Below are 9,735 nucleotides of genomic sequence, written 5' to 3'. Positions count from 1 at the left end.
GTCATAATATCATATTATTATCATACTATTATAATTATGAATGAGGAAAATAGAGTTCGCAGAAGGGGAAATGACTTGTGCAAGGTCACACAGCCAGAAAGGAGTAGCCCTGGGTCTGAAATCCAGGTAGGCTCAAATACAGATCTTGGGCTTTTCAATATCATGCAATCTTGTCACTCAGAACTAAGGAATCAGTGGGCTTTCTGGAGCTACAGGAGGTAGAGGCTGGGATAAATGGGGAGTGACAGAGCCCGACAGGGTCATGGTGAGAAGCAGAGGCCTGGCCTTGATTAAGAGGTCAGTGAGGGAGCCGGGGGTGGAATGGTGGGGTTAGGGAGTGATGCTGCAGTTTGAGGGGCTGTGGCTCCAAGCCTCTGACTCACTCAGACGGAGCAGCTCGATTCCCAGCCACAGGAGATGCTATTTATAACCTGCAGGTTCTAGCAGCCTCTGGAGCACGGAGCCTTGTAGCCACCTGGGGCCCTTCTCCCTGGGCTATAGGGCAAGGAAGGAAATGCAAGTGGTGAGGGAAGGTCACCAGTGGAGCTTCCTTTCTCCTTGCTCTGGACTCTCTGATCAGCAGGAAGTGCACACCCAGGTGCTCCATGGCTCACTCTGGGGCTGTCTAGCTTGTCATCGGCAGAGTGCCTGCCACCTAAGACACTTGAATGACTGAATGAGTGAGTGAATAAATGTGGGTCAGATTTATCTTTATCTTTAAAAAGATTTTAATCTTTTATCTAAAAGATAAAAAGATTTTAAAAAAAGATAAAAAGATTTATCTTTTTTTAGTGGGTCAGATCACGTCATTTCTCTGCCCCAAAGTGTCTCTCCAGTGCTTTTTCATCTCATTTGGAGTAAAAACCAAAGTCCTCATAGTGGTCTACAAAGCTCATACACGATCTGGATCCTACTTCTTCTGCCTTCCTGCTCCAGAGACCTCTTTGCTGCTCTTGGGAACACACTAGGGATGTTCCTGCCTTGGGGCCACTGCTCTGTTTCCTCCTCCTGGGACACTCTTCCCCTGGATACTGGCATGTCTTCCTCCTTCACCTCCTTCAGGTCTTTGCTTAAACACCAACTTCTCATGAAGCCTTCCCTGACCATTCTATTTAAAACTGCAGCCATGCAGGGGCTGGCCCAGCCGGTTAAGTGTCTGACTCATGATTTTGGCTCAGGTCCTGACCTCGGGGTCATGAGACTAAACCCTGCATCAGGCTCCATGCTCAGCATGGAACCTGCTTAAGATTCTCTCTCTCCTTCTCCCTCTGCCCTCTACCACCCCCTGCACATGCACGAGCTCCCGCACACGCTCCCTCTCTCTCTCAAAACAACCAGAGCAACAAAAGACTCCGCACCTATGCCATACACTCCTTATTCTGTTTCCCTGCTCAACGTTTTTTCCATGACAGTTGCCATTATTTAATATGCTACATATATTACTAATCTATCCTTTTATTGTCTGTCTTCTATTAGAACGTCGGTTCTGGAGGACAGGGGGTAGTGTCTCTTTTGGTCACTGCTGCATCCCTAGTGCCAAGAACAGTGCCTGGCACATATATAGTGCTCAAAACATTTGTTGACTGCATGAGTTCACTGAGATTTTCATGCCCTTGCTGTGTTAGCTTGGACAGATAACTTCACCTCTCTGGGCCTCAATCTGCTGGACTCCATGGCCTCCCAGCCTGGACAGTCTAATGGATCTCTTCCTTCAGCCTGGCTCCTGAGATTTTTTTTTTTTTCCAGAATACTTGCTAAAAAGGAGAGTTGGCCAAGGCCTGGCTTGATATTTTTCTCCCAGACTAGAGTTCTCTGTGCAAAGTGTTCAAGCCTGTGAGCGAGCATGTGCCAGCACTCTCGTGTCTGTTAGGGGCTTTGAGCAGATGCATTTGTGTGAAGGAGCCTCAACATGTATTTGGGAACCTGGTTGAGATAGGACATTCCAGCAAAATGTCAGCACAGGTCCTAATTCTGTCTTCCTGTTTCTTTTTTTCCCCCCCAACGGAAATTGCACTCCTGCCATCCAAGGGCATGGTCGACCCTTCTTAAATTAACTGATGGAAACCCTCACTTCTCTGGAGATGCAAGGAAAAAGCTTGTTGGCTGTGAATCCCCATACCTGTAACAGGCTGTTTCCACTTCCTCAGGACCAGCTGTGAGAATCCCACAGCAGAGCTGCCCACCTTCCAATAAGGGAAGCCCGCAGAACTGCGAGCTTCAATGGGGATGCCAGGCCCATTTTTAGAGCTCATCTGTTCTTAATGGGAGATGGGTCCAAACTTACCCAGGTTTCTAGAAAAATCCCTGGCAGGTCTTCCTCCCTCATCTCCTCAGGTCTCTGGTCAAATGCCAACTTCTCAGGAGTTGACATTCTACTGACCATTCCACTTAAAACTGCACCCATGCAAGTACGTTGCTTACTCTGCCCTTCTCTCTGCTCAATTTTTCTTCATTACAGTTGCCATTATCTAGCATACAATATAAATGGCAGGCTTAGGAGTTTATCAGTATGTTCACACGCTATCTCATAATTACATGAACTCTTCTGCTTTGGTGCACCCCAGGCCTACCTAGCACACATAGTACCTGGCATCTGGTAGGCATCACTACATTTTTGTTAGAAGAGTTAATTTTGGGGATGCCTGGGTGGCTCAGCAGTTGTGCATCTGCCTTCTGCTCAGGGCATGATCCTAGGGTCTGGGATCGAGTCCTGCATCTGGCTCTGTGCAGGGAGCCTGCTTCTTCCTCTGCCTATGTCTCTGCCTCTCTCTGTCTTTCTCATGAATAAATAAATAAAATCTCAAAAAAAAAGTTAATTTTCATAAGTAATGGGTGGAGGGCAAAACTGTCATCTTACAGATGATGAAACGGAGGTTCCACGGTAACATGATTTGCCCAAAGTCACACAGCCAGGACATGAGTCCCGGCAGGCAGCTGGCGTGGGTTTAACAGCAAAGGAGAGACGGGCACTCCCTCCCAATGGCCACCGCACTTTGGGAAAACAGACTTGACTCTGGAAGGAGGAGCAAGGGCCTAAGAAGACATGGGTGTTTGGGAGACAGATAAAATTGAGTTCAAATCCCAGGACTATCATTACCTGTACCTTTGGATAAGTCTCGGGTTTTTACTACATGAGCCTCAGTTTCTCCATCTGTAAAAGGGACACGTCAACCCCTAGACTACACAGAGCCATTGGGAGTATTCGTTGAGATATATATCAGCCCAATACCTGCCACCAGGCTATGCTAAGTACATCCCAGGCACACCCTGACCTCCTAAGTGACCTCGCAATCCCGTCTCCCAGCTCTTCCAGGCCTCCAAGGGGGGCCGATTGAAACGCCCGGACATCCGGACATCCGGTTTAGGGAGGAGAGACCACGTGACGAGCAGTTCTCTGCGCACGCGCAGCCTTCACGTCACGTGGCTGGTGCCAGACAAGTGCGCCGGTGCTAAGCGAGAGGGTCCTCGTGCTGCGTTGGGGCCAGGAGGGCTGTTACGCTCTCACCTCGTGGGAAGCTCCGGGTTCTGGAGCTTCTGGATGTGCGCTTGGTTGGGAGAGCGAAAGTGAGAGCCTTCTAGAACCTCGAACGAACTTCTTTCGGCCTTTCTGTTTTTGAGGGAGGCTTTGGCAGGCCCGGGAAGTGGTAGATAGGACCCCGCGGGGCGGCGCAGCCCTGCCGGCAGCCCTCCCTCATGCGTTTAGACGAGGCGAGGCACCGCGGAGCTGGTTCAGCCCTTCTCCGGTGTCCGGTGTCCGGCCCTGGGGATGCAGTGACATGGGCCCAGCTGGGGAGACAGACATTCCCTGGGAAGTGTAAACTGAGCGGCGAGCAGAGGGATGAGTCTGAGTTAGTCTGGAAAAGAAGGGAGAAGAGGTTGCAGACCAGTCTGGGGACCAAGAAGGCGACGAGGCCTGCCTTCTCAGGTAGAAGCCTGGCTGGTTGAGAGTCCTGGGGCGGGGACGGTGGCCGTGTGAAGAATTTTGGACTTGATCCTAAACAGCGGGAAGCCACTGAACCTGGGGAATAATGTGATCTTTATAGTCCTGCATTGAATATTTTTGCCTTGCCTTCTTGTTCAAAAAAGATGGATTTTGAATTCCACACCTGCCATTCTAATTTATTCATTTATCTTTTTTTTTTTTTTAGAATTAGAAAATAAGAGAACAATGGAATGCATATATACCTTCAGGATTAAATGTGCTAACAGATGCAAACTGCCTAGCATTCTGTATGTGGTCTATAAATGGTAGCTCCCTTATCTTTCCTCTAAATTCCACTCCACAATTTCTCCTATTCCAGAAGCACGGAAGAAGACCAACCCTCCCTGCAGACCAAAGATAAATTTCATTTGAACTACTCTGGATGGAGGAAAAAATAGGGATTGGTTGAAAAGATCAAAGGGTAATTGTTTTTACCAAATTATTCAAATAGTAAGCTCGCCCCAATCATACGACCTATTTTTTGATTTATGGAAATACAATTTGTATTCAACATTTTAGGAGCATGTTTAGTATGAGAACCCACATCTATGTCGTTACTAAGATAACCACCTTTCTGGCCACATAGTAGGCTTTCGAATATTTGTGGGATTGATTTAAATACTGGGATAAGTTTTCTGCCAAATCTCAAGTCAGGGGCATCAGTTCTGCAGTTCTCTCTTTATAGTTGTTAACATGAATTTTGATGACATGAAAAAGCTTGTTCTCCGAATTATATTTAGCTCATACAAACTCTACTGCACAATTATGTTGTAAAGAGGAATTAGGTTTTATCTTTAAGTTGTTATTATAGCCTTGTGAGAAGGTGAACACTGCGAATAAGTATAAAGTAGTAGCATATCATATTATTAATTTTGCTACTTTTTAAAAACACTGCGGGCAGGGCCTAGAGCAGACTGACACACATGGTAGGTGTATCAGTGAGGGTCTGTAGGAAACAGATGGCACACTCAAATTGGATAATTAGGGGAGGATTTAATAGAGAGACGGTCTACAAAGGTCAGTAGGGTGTAGGGAAACCATAAAGATAGTGCAGTACCCAAGAGGCTCATCATAGCTGTGGTCTTTATCATTTCTAGATCTGCAAGTTGAAAGGAGGGAGAAATTACAGAAACCAGAAAGAGAAGGCCCCCTTGAGAAGGATCGACGGCCTGTTACCACTAGGCATGACCAACTCAACCCAGCCCTGAGGTTATCTGGCAGAGAGGGAACTGTAGAAATAAATACATCGACCTCACCCTCCTTCTGCCCTCCAGTCTTCTGTTGTGCCCAAATGGAAGAGGACAAAGGAATGGAGTTGATGTAGTTTAGACAGGTGAGCACCCCGGGGCAAATAGCAGGATGGGTAGAAAAATGAATCTGAAGGGGCAAATGGAAAATACTAGTAGAGAAGACTTCATTTCCTTGTTGAGTAAAAGCTTGACATTTAAATCTTGATATTTTAGTAAGAAAACAAAATCTTTAGGAACGGCACTATGGCAGTAGGTTCAGGGTTATTGTTTATTCATTTATTCTTCTGAACGTGACCATAAAAATTATTCTGCTTAGCATTTTGAGAGAGGCCCAGCAATGGCAAAAGAATCCCAGACATGCAATGAATTCTCCTTCTTGCCCCATGTATGTAAAAAAAATTCATTATCAAAGTATAGTTGATATACAATATTCTCTTAGTTTCAGGTGCACAACACTGATTCAACAACTCTATACATTACTCAGGGCACACCAAGATGAGTGTAGTTACCATCTGTCACCATACAATGTTACTGATGCATGTATTTTTTTTTTTTAATTTTTATTTATTTATGATAGTCACACAGAGAGAGAGAGAGAGAGGCAGAGACATAGGCAGAGGGAGAAGCAGGCTCCATGCACCAGGAGCCCGACGTGGGATTCGATCCCGGGTCTCCAGGATCGCGCCCTGGGCCAAAGGCAGGCGCCAAATCGCTGCGCCACCCAGGGATCCCCTGATGCATGTATTTTTAAGAATACATCCCCACTCTATCAAAGCACCTGTTTAGAGCTCTGAATAGTAAACATGACCCCACTGGTCTCAAAATTGGCTACTGCTCCCCCAGAAGCAAGTGAGGTCAGTTCAGGAAAGCACCCAGGTTCTGAATCTTATGACCGGCGACTGGCAGTTACGTTCCTTGCCATGTCAGTACCTAGTAGGTAGTAGGGAATAGTCATTTTTCTGGCAAGGGGGCAGAGCAGGATTTATCAGTGCAACTCTGGAAATTGGACTTGTTCTTATGAATGGAGCTGATTGTGGTCTCACATGTTGTGAATCTGTGCAATCTATTCCCCCTTTAATGAGGTCCTCTTGGAGAAGGAGGGAACGGGTCTCTGACAGTGACATGACTCTGACAAACAAATCAATTTGTTCCATTTGTTTCCTCTTTGAAAACAGCAATCCTCGAGCGTTACATAATCTAATCTTCATGCCTCGCTGGTTTGTTCTGTCCTCCTGAGGAATTGGCAGATGGTGCCAATGCGGAGACCCGCGCACACGCCTCGCAAGCCTCATGGTAACAGGAGAGTTGCTCACAGTGTCTGTCTCTTTGCTGTGGGGTCCCTTGCTGGCATTTGTTTCCCTGGATCGGTTTGCTCTTTAGCATTCCTCAGGCACCACTGGCTTCTTGCCTTGGGCTCTCATTCCAAGATTAATTGGAAATGCTGAAAGCAGATAAAAAGAGAACAGAAAGTGAAGTTGAAAGGGCAGAGAATTTGTCGGATCTTTTCTGAAAGCCCTCCATTAAAGGCTGAGTATCTTTGGGGTTTTTGCTCCAGACCTTCGACTTCCTGATCCAGCCCCATCTTCATATCCGTCATTGTTGCTGGGTTACACATAGCCCAGGGACAGAGCTGGCTGTGTCAGTGCTGGGGGAGCAGAGATCTGCTTCAGAAGGTCTCTGAATTCTCTCTCTCTCTCTCTCTCTCTCTCTCTCTCTCTCTCTCAGTGACTCACATACCAGCAGGAATGATTGTTCTCCAGATAGGGCAGTTGCGTAGAATCTACCTTCAGGCCAGTGATGTCAGCCCTGCTAAAGGAAAATGATCTCAAACTCTGTAAGGTGAGGAGCCTCCCATCAAGATCCTGTCAGCCAGAGCCACAATGTTTAGATGTCCAGGCAAACACACTGCTTATACATCTCATCTGAAAACTGGGACGTTGCAGCTTCTGAAGAAGCAGGGGCTTCCTGGATAGTTCTACTGATACTCAGGACCAGAAATCCGACAATACATGCTGGTATTGCCTTTCGATTGTGAAAATACTGAAATACTTCCACGTGAGTTGGTAAATGGTTACGTCTTTGAGCTCCCAGTGCCTCCCAGTCTACTTAAGTTCACTGCCAAGAGGGTCTAACTCTAGGTGATGTCCTGAGTAGCTCTACCATTCTGTGCAGCACTGTGAGCTTCCTTTGCTGAACCCAGTTTGTTTCCAACCTCTTGGTACTAGGAGGTCTGGTTGGTGTAGGGCCAGGCGCATTTCCAAGTGCCACAGATGTAACCACCCTGCTCACAGTCTGCACTGTTGGCTGACTTTGATTTTGGTTGAGACCTCCAGGCAGTTAAAAGACATAGAACCCTCCAGCCTGTGGCAAAAACAGGCCTGGTCCTTAAAGGTCACATGTACTTTTATGCTGGCCGGTCACTGGGGATCCAGATTGTATATACATACAAAGGAAATGATCTGTCTGAAGGGGAAAACCAGACCAAACCATGTCGAATCATCTTTCAATTGTATTTCCCCCCATTGAGTCCAAACATAGGGGACTGTTGCCATAAAAACAGGAATGCTTGGCTTCTTTTGATTTGTTAGCCATTCACTAGGTATTAGGTGACCCACCTATAATGTGCCAGTTACTGTGCTAGGTGCTGGGTATCCTGTAGTGACTAAAACAGGCCTGTCTTTGCTTTCATGGAACATACTGTCTTTTGGGGGGAGGGGCATATAATAAAGGAGGCCACTGTGGTTGGAGTGTCATTAGGTCACCAGAACATGGGTTGCATTTCAGCTAATGGAAACTGCACGGTTATAATGGTAACTTCCAGTGTGTTGTACGCTGATGGTATATATCTCCTCCAATGGAATACAGGGGTGTGTGGTATCGTATTAAGAGTAAGGCATGAGGGTGCGGGGATGATCACTCCTGCACCCAGTTAAGATCTCAGAGAGGCTGAGAACTGCTCTGGATTAAGGAAGGAAAGGGAGGACTATTCTGAAGGAGACCAGTGGTCATGATATGTTCTAACATTTGGAGATCAGACATGCTGTCCTTAGAAGATGGTAACCAGTTCTGGAATGAATTGAGTCACAAGGAGGAAAGGTACAGCACAGGGCATATAGTCAGTGGTACCATAATGGCATTGTCTGGTGGCAGCTGGTAACTACACTTGTGGTGAGCACAGCATAATGTATAGAGTTGTTGAGTCATTCTGTTGTACACCTGAAACTAAAGTCACATTGGGTGTCAATTGTACTTCAGTAATATAATAATAATAATAATAATAATAATAATAATAAAGTTGGTAACTTCTGACGAGTCATCTATAGGGGACAGAATTTCCCTCATCTGTGCTTTCTTTCACCTTTGTCTTTGGAACCAGGAAACAAGTAAATACAGAATTTGCTAGCTAAGATGAATGGTACAAATTGCACCCACAAAACCGTGGAGAGCTAGTGGCCTACATAGGAATCAGCTCATGACAACCTTGGCCTCACTGTCAGAGACTCTTACCAACAGAATTCAATTGCTACTATTTTGAAAAATCATAATTCACATCCCTAAGACAGTCCAAGTTGGTTCTACTTAGCAGTATTAATTATTTTTGCTCTATCTGTCCTGCCTGTTTGATCTTTTTATTGAGTTATAATTTATACACAGTGAGATGTGTAGTCTTATGTGTACAGTTCAATTTTGACACACACATGTATTCCTGTGACCCACATCCCTTTTCACTTTATTTTAAAAATCTTGGAATCCTCTTAAGTGATGAATATTTGGGTCCAGAGGCAGATTTCTGGAAAGGGATCCCCTATCTAGTCCACTGGCTGCCCTCTCCCCACCAAAAACAAAAACTCATCCAATCCTTTCCTGAGTTCCCCAATCACCACAGAGGACTTAAAGCCATAAGAACATTTTGTAATCCCAGCTTTCTGAAACCTAACAGAGATTTTGTCATCTGAAAACAAGGGAGAGATTAAGTACGAATTTGATTCTGACAACAGGCAGAAAGGAACGAGCTAGACAAGAAACGTCATGGAGAATTAATTCAAACACCATTGTGCAAATGCTCCACCACCTTTTTCTAGACTCTAAATATGATGCACAGTCCTGGTCAGGGAAGAACAGTTCTTTTAGAGGAATTTGCTACAGAGAGATGACATTTCCAGGGCGGGAAGTGAAGACCCTTGTACGTTTTTCAGAATTTTGCCTTCAGCCCTGCCTTACTCCTTGTGAATGGATTTTTTTTAGAAGTAAGACATACAGACAGCTAAGCACACTGTTCTCTTGACACTGCTGCCAAGGTCTCAGACCCATCTTCTCTAACTGCCCTCATATGCTGGGATGTCTTTTCCAGGCCTCCAAGCAGCTCTTCTTTTGCATCACTTTGACCGAGGGTTATACAGTCAGATAATATTGCAACATATAATTATTTAATAATTACAGCTTGTGTAACACTTAAGGAAAAGTGAGAAGTTTCATGTGAAAATTCTCTCAGAGCTCTAAAGT

This window comes from Nyctereutes procyonoides, unplaced genomic scaffold (genome assembly GCF_905146905.1).
Source record: "Nyctereutes procyonoides isolate TBG_1078 unplaced genomic scaffold, NYPRO_anot_genome, whole genome shotgun sequence".
NCBI classification, from domain to species: Eukaryota; Metazoa; Chordata; class Mammalia; order Carnivora; family Canidae; genus Nyctereutes; species Nyctereutes procyonoides.
This window is presented reverse-complemented; position numbering follows the sequence as displayed.